This window comes from Acomys minous (genome assembly GCF_964271855.1).
Source record: "Acomys minous genome assembly, chromosome: 1".
In the NCBI taxonomy this organism is placed as follows: domain Eukaryota; kingdom Metazoa; phylum Chordata; class Mammalia; order Rodentia; family Muridae; genus Acomys; species Acomys minous.
This window is the reverse complement of record NC_140483.1, coordinates 98,827,976-98,844,108: the sequence shown is the minus strand read 5'-3', so window position 1 is coordinate 98,844,108 and position 16,133 is coordinate 98,827,976. Positions and strand designations below refer to the sequence as shown.

Sequence of the window (16,133 nt, the reverse complement as noted above, 5' to 3'; positions counted from 1 at the left end):
TTTCATGGAGAAAATTCATCAGTTGAAATACCTTTTTAAAAAATGACTTTATTGTGTTAATGTGATATAAAGTCAGTCAGCACAACTGGATTTCCTGGTAGGAAAGAATACATACATGGGTGGAAACTGGAAAATATTTTTAAGTTTATTTTATTAATTTAGTCAGATTACATCTCAATTGCTATCCCCTCACTTTTATCCTCCCGATCCTCCCAACCTCCCTCTTTCACCTTTTTCCCCTCCCCTAGGTCTGTGACAAAAGGGAACCTTTTTCCCTACCATAAGGTCACAGCCTATCAAGTCTCATCCTGGTAGCCTGCTTATCCTTTTTTCTGAGTGCCAGCAGGCCTCCCCACCAAGGGGAAGTGGTCAAATATGGGGCACCAGAGCTCATGTCAGAGTCAGGCTCTGCTCTCTTGCCACTGTGGAGAATGTCCTGTCCATTGGCTAGATCTGAATAGGGGTTCAATGTTTACTGCATGTATTGTCCTTGGTTGGTGCCGTAGGTGGAGCAGACAGAAAGTGCAGACTGGCAGCTTCTAAAATGAGAAAATGACAGAGACAGTTTGCTGCCTTAACAGTCACCCCAAGTTCTGTGTAATGTTGGAGCATCGTCTTCAGCCTTCTGGCCTGTGTAACAAAAATCCTGTCTAGAAATTTATTGCAATATGGTACAATAGAAAAGGGAGAATGGATATATTTATGTGTCTGAGATGAAAAATGATGTTCAAACTGACTTGCAAAGACCCAAGAACAGATGTCAAACAGGCACATAGTGAGGTATAAGGAAAGCTAAGGGGGTAGATTGTTCTGATGATGTAGTCGTTACTGTCAGTGCCAACATAAAGGGCAGACTGAGGCTTGTACACACTTATCCACACACGAAAAACTAAGCTAATATGGAGACGGGAGTGCTAAAAATATTTGTGATTAAAAACAATAACATGTATTATAATAAACCTCAGATTTTCAATTTGGAAACTATACAGAAAGTCAATTAAATCCAAAGAGCATAAGGAAATAAATTTTGAAGAGAAGGAAGAAAAAAATAAAACTAACCAAAGAAGAAAAAGCAATACAATGCAATATAGTATTTGAACAAATGGTTTGGTGAGAAACAGATACCCTTTTACCAATCAGAAAACCTCTAGTCATGTTAAAAATATAAAAAGAAGATGCAAATTACTAATACCAAAATTGAAAAGGGTACATTACTAGGCTTCAATGGACATTAAAAATAGCACAACCAATTCTATGTCTACAATATTAACAGTCTACATTGAATAAAAATAATTTGGATAAAATAATTTTTTAACATATAGAGAAAAGACAAATTATTTGAATAGACTTTAGTTAATTAAAATATTGTATAATTATTAGTTTTATATAATATAATATGCTCAAGATTTAATGACTATTCTTCCAAATGTTAAGGAAGAAATTCCACTAGTGGTTTGCTATGTCTTTTAGACTAAAGAAGCAGTGGAATCTTTCCTTGCTCGTTAAAAGATCAGTAGTATCATAATACTAAAGTTAGACAAAGACATTACAAAAAAACTACAGACTGCAATGCCCCATGATCCTAGATGCACAATTCTCAAAAACTATTAGCAAACTGAATCCCATCTTCTAAAAAATCTAATTAAGTACTATTTATCCTAACCAAGCAAGGCTGATTTAATGTTCAAACACCAATTAATGTAATTGATCATATTAGCAGGCTAATGAAAATTCTCTTGACTTTTATTAACATGCAAAATAACTTTTATTTATATGAGTCCATTAGTAACTAAAAACCTAGGGTTAAGAGGACTTTTTCATTTTATGTCAGAGATATAAATGTCAATAATTTTTGGTATCTGTAGCTAGCCTAAAGCCAACATCCCATGTAAGGGATAACTATATTAGCAAAAGCAAGTGAAATTTGAAATAAAAATATTTATTTATATCATTTTATTTTAATCACTATAAGGTGAGATATTAAGGCATACATCAAGAAAAACCATGAAGAAAAGTTAAAGTAGATTAATGGGACACTCGAAACATTTTATGTGTACCTATTTTAAAATAGAAAGCTGACTTATGGCAGAAAAAGCAAAGGTAGTAAATACAATGTCACATTTCAACAAGTGCCTTTGGGGACAAATAGATATATACCCTTCTTACCCCCAAAAGAATGTAGACACAAATATTGCATTTTTCATAAATTTGACTCAAGTGAATTATGATGTAACAGAAAATACCAAACTAAAATCCCCCTAGATTATGATTTAGGGGAAACCCTAGATGACCATTTGCATGCTGGTATTTTTAAATACAATAATTTTAAGAGTATGACCCTTTTAAAGTATGAAAGAAATGATTGATAAGTGAAAACAACTTTATAACTTTGTTTTGCAAAAAAATGTCAAGAGAATGAGAAGACATTGCAGACTAAGGAAAAGCTTCACAAGAAACATCAAATGAAGAACATTTTAAAAATTAAAAGAAAAATAGAAGTCTTAAAACAGCAATAAGATAAAAATCAAACCATTCAAAAAGGGAAAAAAGTCCCGAGTCCTGAATGTACACGTCAATAAAGAAGATACATGGGTGACAAAGTATAAGAAAAGATGTTCAACATCACATGCCACTGCGGAAAGGAAAAGAAAATAATGAAATACCACATCCCTCTCATGACTTTTGCAATATCTAAAATCTAAAACAGACCACACCACACCACGGACAGGGTATGGAGCAAGAAGAATTCTCAGTGATTGCTTGTGGGAATGCAAAATGGCACTTCCATTTTGGAAGGAAATTTGTTTGTTTATTTTATAAAATTAAGCAAACTTTTCTTTAACTAAGCAATCTTGATTCTCAAAGGATTTGAAAGCATGCTCATACAAATGCAGCAAATAGACATTTAAAGTGGCTTTGTTATTTTCTCAGTTGTGAAGCAATTACAATGTCTCTCTGCAGGTAAATGAATAACCTCTGGCACTTCCACACAATGAAATATGTTTTACTGAAAAAGAATTGTCAAACACAAGACAACCTGAGGGAAATTTTCATGCATTTTACTAGTGAATGAAGCATTTAAGAAAACTATGTATACAGTAAAGCACCCATGGCTTTCAGAGATGAAGAGGTTGCGAGGAACAAATGGACAGTGAAACTTTTCTATATGGTTCTATATTTTGAATATTACATATTTGAAAAATCAACTACAGTTTGATTTTTCACTAAGAAAGAATTGTGATGTAAGATCCAGACACAAGTGACAATGATGTGGAGAGTCCTATATTGTAGTACATGCATCACCATAATAGAACATCTTGCTCTTAAAGCAGTTTTTCTGAAGGCCAGTGAGGTTTAGGAACTCTATCCTTTTGAGACAAATTTGTTTTTGTGAAATTAACATTGGCATTAAAAAGAAACATTATTATTTGAAAATTTCTCTATGAAAATGAAATGGGCTGGGCCACTCCAAAGTATTTACAAATAGCTGGGCACGATGTCAAATGTCTGTAACCCCAGCACTTGGTTAGTGGAGCTAGAAGAATCAATTACGGTCATTTTTAACTACATAGTGCCTTAGAGTCCAGAAGCCCAGCTGGTTAGGCTATATGAAACTCTGTCTCAAAATGTTGAGAAATATCCAAGGGTGTAATAACTAGAATGTGTAGGAAGGAAACACACACACACACACACACACACACACACACACACACACACACACACAAAGTAATAGTGCCTAAAGGCCTGCCAAGATGGATCCTAGACATTATAAAAGATACATTCTGAATACTGATTTGTGTAAGTATAAGTATAAGAAAACTTAGAAGCAACTCAAATCAGTAAACTCTTATTTGAAGAAAAAAAATACACCAATTCTTTGCTTGGAAAACACCAAATGGTATTTTATTGCTACATTCTTTTGGAAGAATAATAGTATTTGCTTTCCCCCTAGGCCTATGGCATATTCAGTCTTAAGCTCTTTGATACTCTAGCAGTGTCAAGTGTGGGTTCCATCTCATGGAGTAAGCCTTAAATCTAACAAGAACGGAGCTGGTTAATCCCGTAACATTTGTGCCACTATTGTACCGTATCATACTGGCACCAGTTCAGTGTTGCAGATTTACAGCTGGATTGGTGGCTGCCTTTCTCCTCTGGTAGTGTGCAGGGTGCCTTCCAGTACCATGAATGCTAGTCAGTGCAGGTGAAGTTTCTCACTAGACTCCAGCTCAGTTTCTTAGTGTTGATGAGAAATGTACCCATTGTCCTCAGTAATAAAGCCATAAAGTTTGTGAAGAGCATCAGTAAATAGCCTTGGAAATAGTCTGTGATGTTTTCAGGTTTCCATGGCCCCCTTGTTCAATGACTCAACAGGACATAACCAATTCCTAACACTGAAGTTTTACTTGGTAGTGTAAGACACCAGTCAGGACACTGTCTCTCCTCTTATTTGGTCACTCTATTTAGATTTCTCTCACATAGGCATATATTTTAGAAAACTTCTACAGTAGCAGGTTCCCATGTGGCTTTTCAAATGGCTTTTAGTGTTAGCTGTCCCTCCTCATTATTTATCCTTTACCTTTTTCTTTCATCACTCCCCCTATTTCATCCTATTCTAGTGGCACTCTGTTTTCTTTATGACAATATATTCTATTTCCACTTCCTTAGGCAATCCTATCCTAGCCCCTAGTCCCTTACTAAATACCTGACTTCAGTGGTTATTGGGATGCAGCATGTATAACTATGTCTTAAAAGCTAACATCCTCAATAAGGTAGAGTCCAAAGCTTATACATTTTTCTCTATGCATATGTATATTACTGAACTAGATTCAAATGTTTTATTAAGTTAATAGAGGACTTGTAAAGATAAATTCTATAAAAAATACATCTAAATCTTAATCCTCACTCACATATTTTTGATGTTTTTATTTATTTACCAATGAATACATTGACTTAAGTTTTTTATGTACATAGTAAATTACTATTTTACAGCAATGACTGTGTTCATAATAATCAAGATAAAAATGCTTATAAACAGATTAAATTTTCACTAGTATTTTAAAAGAGCTTAATCCTAGGTGGTTCCTAAATTTTCATATGTGACTAATAGAAAAAGAGAACAGTGGAAGCAGGAATTCCAAATTAAAAGGCATAACAAAACAAAATACCAGAGCAAAAACACTGTGGTCCAAAAATAATGCATAGTTTGTTCGAGCAATAGTAATCAATCCTGTTTAATTGTACTGTTAGGCAGGAGGTAATCACAGAGATACACCCCCTTGGTTTCTCCTCTCTCTCCCAGCTCTTCTGATCCCATCCCTGTTCTCAGCACATCTGATCCCCCACCCTCATTCTCCTCCCCACACTTCCTTCCACCCAGTTCTTTCTCTTCATCCTTCCATTGTCTAGTCTATTTTCCCTTCTGAGTGGGATTCAACCATCCTCCCCTCAGCTCTCCTTGTTACTTAGCTGCTTTGGGTCTGTGGATGGTAGCAGGGATATTCTGTACTATATGGCTGACTTTCGCTTTTAAGTGAGTACATGCAAATGTGTGGCTTTCTGGGTCTGGGTTACCTCACTCAGGATGATCTTTTCTAAATCCATCCATTTGCCTGTAGATTGCATGATTTTCTTGTTTTTAATAGACAACTAGTATTTCATTGTGTAAGGGAACCACAGATTCTCTTTCCATCCATTCTTTGGTAGAGGAACATCTTGGTTGTATCCAGTTTCTGGCTATTATGAATAAAGCTGCTATGAAAATAGTTGTGAAAGTGTCCTTAGGGTATGGTGGAGAAACTGTTTGGGTATATTCGTAGGAGTGGTATAGATGGGTCTTGAGATTGAACTATCCCAATTTTCTGAGAAAGCACCACATTGCCATAGAGGCTAACAGAGGCTGAAGCACCAACTGAAGAGCATCCATGGGCTGGGCCCATGACACATATGTAACTGATGGGCAACTTCATCTTCATGTGGGTCCCTTAGCAAAAAGGCAGGGGCTGTCTCTGACATAGCCTGTGTTGCCTGCTTTCGGATCACTTTCCCCTAGGTGGGCTGCCTTCTCTAGCCTCAGTTGAAGAGGATGTGCTTAAATCTGATGCTACTCAATGTGCTTGTGTAGGTCTGCAAGGGGTGGGGGCTCCCCTTTTCTGAGATGGAGAGGGAAGAAAGAAAGAACAAGGTGGGAAGGTGGAGCTGGGAGTAGAGGAGGGAAGGGTCTGTGTTTGGGATGCATAATGAATGAATAAATAAATAAATAAATTTAACAACATTAAAAAAAAAGTAGTAGTCAATACAAAGCGAAAATCAGGACAAGCCAACTGCAAACAACAGACTGTTTTGTGCAGATAAGGAATTTGTCCTGCCTTCTGGGAAGCTGTACCAGGAAGTAGCATGGTCTTAGGTCTTTTTTGGTTAAGAAATACTCAGAAATATTTGTAAATGCATTTCTGAAAATTATGCTTACTCACTTAGCCTGAAGAGCAAATTCAATGACGAGTAAACAGGAATCATGGGAGGAATAGGGGAAGAGGAAGAACAAGTGCTGGAACAGGAGGAAGATTTCTTGCAATAATCTGTTTTACTGGAAGTTTCCAAGTGAAGCAGTTGTTTGAAGGGTGACTACAATCTAGCAAAAGCTAATTAAATAGGCATACTTCAGTTTGCAATAGCCATTGGAAAGTAAATTATATGGTAATCAACTCCTCAATTGTAAGCCATGTTTTATGTTTTCTGCCCAAAGAATATGCGGAGGGGAAAACCCAGACATTTGTGCGCTGTGTTATGTTTAATATATCCAGGAACCAACTTTGCAAAGGTAACAAATAGCAGACATTGGTAAAAGCTAAAGCAATCTCTATGAAATCCCGTACACCAGTTTCTCCTTTAGCTACCCTATGTGTCCAAGTTAATGCAGGCAGCTACCTGTGAGTGGAACTACAGTCTTCCTGCTTTGGCATTATTTCATATTATGAAAATGAATAATATTGTTCCAACACGCAAGTAACAAAATATATTTAATTAAATACACTGATATATACTGATTAAACAGCCCCAAACTGTATCTTACGAAAGTTTATTACTAAAGTTTATATAGAAATTTTAATGTGCGCCTCATTGAAGTAAATAATTTAAATATATTTAAAATAAACAAAAGTGTTATTTTGTTTATCTTCCATTCCTTATGGCCAAGAGAAGCATAAGAAACCTGTAGCCACCGTTCTGCTCATTTAATGTATATTCTTAAAGCAACATATGTTATAGTGTATGTGTCAATTGCATATAAAATAGTAGCATAAATAGAGAAGTAAATGTTTTCAACAATTAGCATTGATGGAAATTTACTATAAAGAATTCCAGGGGTAAAATGAAAAGACCACCCCTGAAAAAGAACCCTTACAATACTGTATTTTCAAATATAGTGTTTCAGAATATCATCAAGTTACCCCACGAAATGATTTATGATGTAAAATAGTTATATAATAAACTTTGAGGTGGTTATGTTTGCTTATGAAAATATCTCTCTGCCATTTATTTCATGAGATTGAGCATAAAAGCACCTGGTAATTTTTAAATGCAAAAGAAAAGAAGATCTCAGGAAGAGGGAATCCATTAGCCAGCCATTTCTTACTGTAGTCATCACAGTGTACAGACAACTTTCTTCTCTGTAAATTACAATTCTCCATCATTGCCCTTAATGCCCATGATGGCCACTGAATTAGTAACTTGTGAGAACAACCCTCATAAATAGAAAACCAACTAAAGTACAGATATTATCATGTGATCAAAAATGTTACATAACAATAATAATTAGTTATCTGGCTGAGATTTAACTTTTTAAGCACATAGAAAACAGATTGAAAGCAGCAAGCAGTATTTAATGTTTATATAGACATGGGCTTAAAACTAATAAAATCAATACAGCTTTGATAAAATAGCTATTAAAGCCTTAGTGAGGGTCGCCTTTTCCTAATTCTTTTGGATAAACCTCCTCTATTGTCAAGACTTGTTTGCTTTATACTTGGCCTGTACGTGCCCTACTGCCAGGGCCTTCACCTTTGAGAACTCTGGTATAGCTAATACCTTTGTGTTTTAATAACTATTTTTTTTATAAAAATGACAATATTGCCAATCACATACCTCCAAACTTTAAAAGGACCACTACCCTTCATTAGATTTGTACAACTTCATACTAACATGCTACAATTGGTCTAGATTCAAATGTGAATGCTGACATGTCTCTTCTGTATGCTCTGCCTAGGAGTGTTCTCTCAAGTGCACATCTACATCTACTACTCAGCAGCTAAATATTATCTGCTCTGTATTACTTAGTCTTACAAAATCCTGTTCCCTTTCTCAGACTGGCACGTTGTAGCCTCTACATTTTCTGTACTTGTTGAGATTTCCATCAGTTCTTGCCACAGGGGCGGTTTACTTTTAGGTTTAAGTACTGAGCACCCAGGTCAAATTAGTTGTTACCATCAACATTTTAAGCTATAATCATTCCATTGTGTTGTAATTATTTCTTTAACAGATTTATCTCTCCTTCAAAGCTGCTAATTTCATAGGCCTCAGACTCAGGATGACAGACCAGTGTTTTGCATAGTTGCATACATTACTTATGAGCTTATGTGCAGTTCATAGGAAGTATTTCATAAAAAACATAAAGAAACATTTGTTGAAGGTCCAGGATGCCAGACGTGACTGATGAATTTGTTTCTGAGGTGAGACAATTGCCTTTTAATTTTGCCTCCTCGATATCTACTCATTCGTCAGTATCCTATTAAAATTGAAATTCTTCCCCCTTTAGTCACTGCAGTTCATAATAAGTAGAACACATAATTTATCTTTCCACTTGTAGATTACAATTAGCAAATGTCATTTTAATAAATGCTTAACTAAATGAACCATTCAGGATCATGAGATTTCCAAGAGGTCTGGAAAAGCTGATTGAGACCCTACTTTTTGCATTTTAGGAGATGATAATCATTCATCAGATGTCTTTAGGTTACTAAGCTGCAATAGGTGCACCCTGTGTAAACATGACAACCTAATCAACAATTAAAAATGTGCCAGATGTAAACTTGTAATCATTACTGCTTATATGCTTTACTTTACAAGTGTTTACAACCTACCTGAATTTAATATATTGATTTCAACTCTTGCCCAGTGTGTGTGTGTGTGTGTGTGTGTGTGTGTGTGTGTGTGTGTGTGTAAGTGTGTGTGTGTGTGTTACAAAGTGATAAACCACACACCTTTCATGTCTTAGCACAATGCTGTTCTGGTGAGTTATATACCTGTGATCTTTTAAGTTTTTATTAAGGTCACAAAGTCCAGAGTCAAGATTTACATAGAATATATTCAAAGATTCTGGAGAGCAGAAATGAAATGGTCACCCATAGAGCAAATTTCTAAAAAGAGAGGCCAATTGAAGCAATACATCAAGTTTGGCAGACCAAGCTATCATGCAGAATGAGAAGGGACAGCTATATTCCACAGCTTGGGTTAGCAACAGTAAGCAAGCTACTATAGTCATACCGCAAGCACACAAGCCAACAGTTAGGACAGGTCGTTATTATACTCAATTCATATAAAGAATATGTAAAGAATATATGTCATAAAATGACTTTACACTGTGGCTGTTATGCTCTAAAGGTTTGTGTGAATCCAGACTCAATTGGTGATATCTTAGTTGTCAGTGTGACGAAGGGGGGGTGGATCTGGAAGGCAATTATGTCATGAGGATAGAGCTGTCATGAATGGAGTTAGTGCTGTTATAAAAGAGAGCTCTTTCTACAACATGAGGCTGTGCTAAGCCCACAGTGGGTAACCAGGAATGACTCTTACCATGCTGCCATCGTTGTCGCTTTCCTATTGTTTATAAATCACCCACCCTTCTTCTTTGCTGTGGCCACTAGAGAAGACAGCCACTCACCACTCATACACTGCAATATCATTACTGTACAATTTTGAAAAGTTTCTATAGACTTGAATCTAATACAATAAAATATATTCAGTGATTAACTTATTAAGTCAGTCAATAAATATTAGGCAAGAAGACATCCTTAGTGCTGAGGATATTGTGACTAAGAGGGCGGAATCTGTACTCACAAATAAGTAATTCTGGACAGTAGTAAAATTCATGAGGAAAATTAATTAATTGATATAGTGGAGAGCGAAATTCAGTGTATCTTATGGCAACCCACTGACCTAGCACAGTACTTCAGCATTGCATTTCACTTTGCTTCCTTGGACTTGGAGCATTCTCACATGCTGTATCTCACTCTCTCACTTTTTTCTCACTCTCCCCCATCTCATACTTTTCATCTTACAGCAAAGTGGAGGGAAGGTGTACCAGAATAGCTTTCCCCATAATTGAGCCTGTGCTCCCAATATACTGGTTTTTTTTTCCTGTTATAACCTATCATGAGGTGCGGTGAGCTGACTCCCACAGTGAGGTATACGGCTACTGGGCTGTAAGACCTCTCCTGAATGAAAATGTTCTTAAAGTCATTCTTCCCATCACAATCCTCCTTGAAATTACTTCCTTCCTGAAAATGGCTGTGTTCCAAAACAGGTGAAATGTAGAGAATTCATAAACACTGCCAGGTTATCTTTATTTAATTGTCTGAAATTATATTTATTTTATGCATTTATAGACATTTAGAAAACACTTTTGCTTTCTAGACAAACTAGAGATTCATATATATGTCTCTCCTTCTCTCAGCCTAATTTCCCCAATTTTAATGTCTTACGTTAGTGAGACATTTTCACTATAATTCACAAGCCATTGCTGAATCATTGATAACTACTTAACTTCAGGGATGAAATCCTTCACCCATTATTTTGTAAAGTTCTGGGCATTTTTACTCATGTATAAAAGTGAAATTTAATGAAACCTAATCATATTTTTATTGAACATCAGTTACTATTTGAAGTTGTATTAAAAAACTTATCAAATACAATTAAACATATATTTCAGCCTTGATTATTTTTTCAAGTGTTTATGGTGTTTGTGGCATTTGGTATGTGCTCCTTCCTATGCTAACTTTAGGAGGAAATGTACTATCTGTTAAGATTTGTTGTCTCATTGTTTCAAATGGGGCTGATCATTTGTTCAGGATATGCTGTTTTGTATCCTCTAGCCTTATAATGAATGTATATTTATATAATGTCATTTCACTGGTTTTGCTTCAGTACTGTGCTGGTTATCTCAAAACTTTTGCCATTTTATAAATGTTCAATTCAGTTACAGAGGATGGAGGTGAGGCTCAGCAATGGAGTGCTTACTGCTTTTGTAGAATGTTCGGTTGCCAGCACCCATGTCAGTTGGCTCACAACCACCTCCAGCCAGGGGCTCCAACACCCTTTTCTGACCTCCCAGGCCCCAGCAAACGTGTGGCACATACTGTCTGGCTTACACACACACACACTCTCTCTCTCACATACACATACAAATTAAAATATATTTTGTAAAAAAAAAATCAGTTTAGGTGTCAAAAAATAAGCTGACTGATCTAACTTGGAGCTGCACTGAGTCTACAGAAGTCAGAAGGGGCAAATCTGTCAGCGATATGGAAGCTAGCAATGATGATCAGTGTTATTTCCCCTTTCCAGCCTTCATTGTGGTTGTTAGTATTTCTTTTTTCCAAATACTTTTTATTTCTTTCTAGTCATCAAGCTGGAAGCTTGTATTAGTGATTGTCTATCTTTTCATCTTTCCTAATGCGTACATCCGGTTCTCAAAACACTCTCACCATCACTTCAATGTAAATATTCAGTTCATTTGGCCCAAAAATGTTTACGTTTTAGACCTTATGATTGACACGTTCTCTGAGGATGTGTTATGTAATTTCCCTTTGTTTTCCATCTCTCTTTCTAATTTTGTTAATTTCTACGTTATGTTTCAATTTCAGAATATATTTTACATTATTTTCACTAAAAAATTAAAATGTATTTTATCTCCCCAAATATGTTGTCCTGATGAATGTCCCAATATGTGAGCATGTGAAAAACCAAAGACAAAAACAAAAACAAAAACGCTTTCTGCTCTTATGGGATAAAGCACATTATAAGTGAATTAGTTTAGACTTATTCATAGTGCCTTTTAGCCCACTGATAGCTTTTTCATTTTGATTTTTTTCTCTCTGTTGAATCTGTCAATAAGCAATAAGAAATACGTGAAACACAGACTCCAGAGGATTATGAAGATGCTGCCAACCTTGGTTGTATAGCTAATATCGCCTCACAAAATGGAAAAGGAAAACAACAAAATGACTGAAGGAAACTTAGATGTATTGATAGTAACCTTGAGTATAAAAGTACACATGAGCCCCTAAGTCCAAAGACATAGATTCACTGAATAAATAAACAAAATACCCCCCCCCCAAAAAAACCCAAGGAAAACAACTTCATTGGCAAAGATGAGCACAGGATGAAAGTGTTGGAGAAAGACATACCATGCAAAGAAACAACAAGTGATGAGGGTTGTAATATTCTACTAGAGGAGTCAGTCAGCAGAATCTGTATACATTATAAATGCATATAAACTCCTCCTCCCTGGTTCATACTCAGCTGCGGGATCCCCTACGGTATGTGCTGGACACATGAAGCAAGGGGAAGCAAGCGGCAGTTAAATACCCAATGTATAAGATGATCCTGGGCTTTGGCACGGATTTTTGGGGGTTAGAAAGTTATCTTATATTATGGATGGAAAATACGGTAAATAGGAGAATTTTCAGTTACACCTAAAAATACACCTCAAAGACTACAAACAACAAAATAAGGAACGAAAAGTTAGTAGAAAGCAAATCAGAGGAAAAATAAATGAAACCTGAAACAAACAAACAAAAAAATCAAATGAATGAGTTAATATTTTGAAAATACAAGCAAAATTGAAAAATGTTTAGTTAGAGGAAAAGGCAGAAGAGCTAAATCAGTAAATTCAGAAATAAAAAAAGAGACATTACAGCTGATACCACAGAATAATGCCGAATCAGACACTGCTGTGAACCACTAGATAGAAATAACTGGCCCAACTAAAGGAAGTGTTCTGAAGGAAGGTGGCGTTTAGCGTCGTCATACTAATGAAAAGGAGGACAGTGAAAAGGCTGTGTACTGTCAGATTCCCCTTACATAAAATGCCCATGGCAGCTAATTCTATTCAGTCAGAAACATGATCAACGGCTAGCAGAAGCTACTACTAGTGGACAAAGAGGTTTCTTTTAGAGTAATGGGGTATGACTTGGATAGCAGTGGCAGCTGATTATACATTTTTGGCTATATCAAATGCAAAGGACTTGTGCTTTGTAAAATTACCTTATCTCAAATGACTCTTTAGATTTATATATTATTATTTTCTGTATATTCATGTTTAGCCTGAGTCTACAACTGGGTACCATGTCCATGCCTGGTGTCCAGGGGGCTGAGAAGAAGGGGTTGAATCCTAAGGAACTGGAATTACAGATGGACGTAAGCCATGTGAATGCTAAAAATAAAATCAGGAGCCTTCTCATACAGTAGCCAGTGCACTTGACCATTGAGCCATCTCTCTACCACATTGCCAATAATTATCTATCTATCTATCTATCTATCTATCTATCTATCTATCTATCTATCTACCTATTATCCTTTTTGGATACATTGTTTCCTTTTTAGCATTTAAAATTTTTTTTAATTCACTTTACAACCTGGTCATAGCCACATACTCCCTCCCATCCCAGTCCCACCCTCCAACCCTCTCCCCATGAACCCCCCCCCCCATTCTTCAGAAAATTGGAGCCCCCATCCCATCCAACCCAGCTCATGTAGTCACATCAGGACTGATCATGTCCTCCTCCCCTACAGCCTGGCAAGGGGAAAGTGATAAAAGCGATGGCATTAGAGTCCATATCAGAGACAGCTCCAGCTCCCCTCACTAGAAGACCCACATGAAGCCTGAGATGCTCATTGGCTATATCTTTGTAGGCATCCTAAGTCTAGTCCATGCATGGTCCTTGGTTGGTGCTTCAGTCTCCCTAGGCCTCCATGGCTCTGACTAGTTGATTCTGATGGTCTTCTTGTGCAGCTCCTGTCACTTCCAGGTCCTTTTTTTTCCGATCGCCCCCTTTTCTATAAAACTCCCTATATTTGGCTGTGAGTCTCAGCATCTGTTTCAAACTGCTGAGTGGAGCCTCTCAGAGGACAACCCTGCTTGACTCCTCTGTGCAAGCATAGCAGAGTATTGTTAATAGTATCAGGGGTTGGCTCTCTTCCATGAAGTGGGTCTTGGGTTGGGACGTTCCCTCAATCTGTGCTCTTTTTGCTCTACCATTATCCCTGCACATCTTATAGACAGGATAAATTGTGGGTGAAATTATTTGTGGGTGGCCTGGTATTCCCCCTCCTTCTACCAGGAGTCTTGTCTAGTTAGAGGGTGTCCTCTTCAGACATTATGCCTCCTGCTACTAGGAATCTGCCAGAGTCTCAGGAGCCTACCCTGACTTAGGTCTGTAGGTTGTCAGAGAGATGCCCACACTCACTCATAGTTTCTCTTTTCTTTGCAGGTCTTCTGTTCTCCTGCCTTTGCTCTCCTCAAGTCAGATCTCCACCCTCGTCTCTTTCCTACCTTGTTCTATCTCTTAAACCGCTGCCTCTGTCTTTTCTATTTCCCCCTCTGAGCGATATATGTCAGCATCCTTCCTTGGATCCTCCTTGTTACTTATCTTCTTTGGGTCTGTGCATTGTGGTAGGGTTATCCTTACTATTTGGCTAAGTGAGTATATACCATGTTTGTCTTTCTGGTATGGGTTACCTCACTCAGGAGGATCTTTTCTAGATCTATCCATTTGCATGCACATTTTGTCATTTTTTTTGTTTGTTTTTAACAGCTGAGTAGTATTTGACTATGTAAATGTACCAGTTTCTTTATCCATTGTTCAGTTGAGTGACATCTAGATTGTTTTTAGATTCTGGCTATTATGAATAAAGCTATTATGAACATAGTTGAGCAAGTGTCCTTGTGGTATGGTGGAGCAGCTTTTGGGTATATACCAAAGAGTGATATAGCTGGATCTTGAGGCAGAATTAGGTCTTGAGATAGAACTAAGTCTTGAGGTAGAACTATTCTCAATTTCCTGAAAAAACACCAGACTGTTTTCCACAGTGGTTGTGCAAGTTTGCCCTCCCACCAGCAATGGAGTGTTTCTCTTTCTCCACATCCTCGTCAGCATGTGCTGTCACTTGAGTTTTTTATCTTAGCCATTCTGATATGTGTAAGATGGAATCTCAAAGCTATTTTGATTTGCATTTCCCTCATGACTAAGGACAATGGTGAGCATTTCTTTAAGTGCTTCTTGGCCATGCAAGATTCCTGTGTTGAGAATACTCTCTTTAGATTTGTGTCCCATTTTTAAATTAGGTTATTGTGTTTGTTGGTGTTTAATGGTTGAGTTCTTTATATATTTTGATATTAGCCCTTTGTTGGATGTAGGATTGGTGAAGATCTTTTCCCAGTCTATAGACTGTCATTTCATTTTATTGACAGAGTCCTTACAGAAGCGTCTGAGTTTCAAGAGGTCATATTTATTAATTGTTAATCATAGAGCCTGAGCCGTTGGTATTATTTTTAGGAAGTTGTCTCCTGTGTAAATGAATTCAAGGCTTTTCCACACTTTCTTTTCTAATAGATTTAGCAGATCTGGTGTTATATTGAAAACTTTGATCCACTAGGACTTGAGTTTTGTGTAGAGTGATAAATATGGATCTATCTGCAATTTTATACATATAGACATCTACTTAAACCAGCACCATTTATTGAAGGTGCTTTCTTTTTTCCATTGTATGGTTTTTGCTCCTTTGTAAAAAATCAAGCATCTGTAGGTGTATAGGTTTGTTTCTGGGTCTTTAATTCAATTCCATTGACCAATCAGTCTATTTATATGCCAGTACCATGCAGTTTTTATTACTATTGCTCTGTAGTATAGCTTTAAGTCAGGTATGGAGATAACTCTAGAAGTTCTTTTATTGTATAGGATTGTTTCAGCTGTTCTGGTTTTTTCTTTTTCCATATCAAGTTTAGAATTATTCTTTCTAGGTCTGTAAAGAATTGTGTTGAATTTTGGTGGGGATTTAACTGAATCGGTAGAGTCACTGCT

The 16,133-nt window shown here is 36.7% G+C and overlaps 1 protein-coding gene and 1 long non-coding RNA gene across 3 annotated transcripts in view; one reads left to right on the top strand and one right to left on the bottom strand.

The window, feature by feature from the left end:
* Positions 1 to 16,133, top strand: part of LOC311601684 — a 68,672-nt gene that overhangs the window by 5,874 nt on the left and 46,665 nt on the right. The window lies entirely within an intron of this gene.
* Positions 1 to 16,133, bottom strand: part of IL7 (interleukin 7) — a 39,881-nt gene that overhangs the window by 10,320 nt on the left and 13,428 nt on the right. The window lies entirely within an intron of this gene.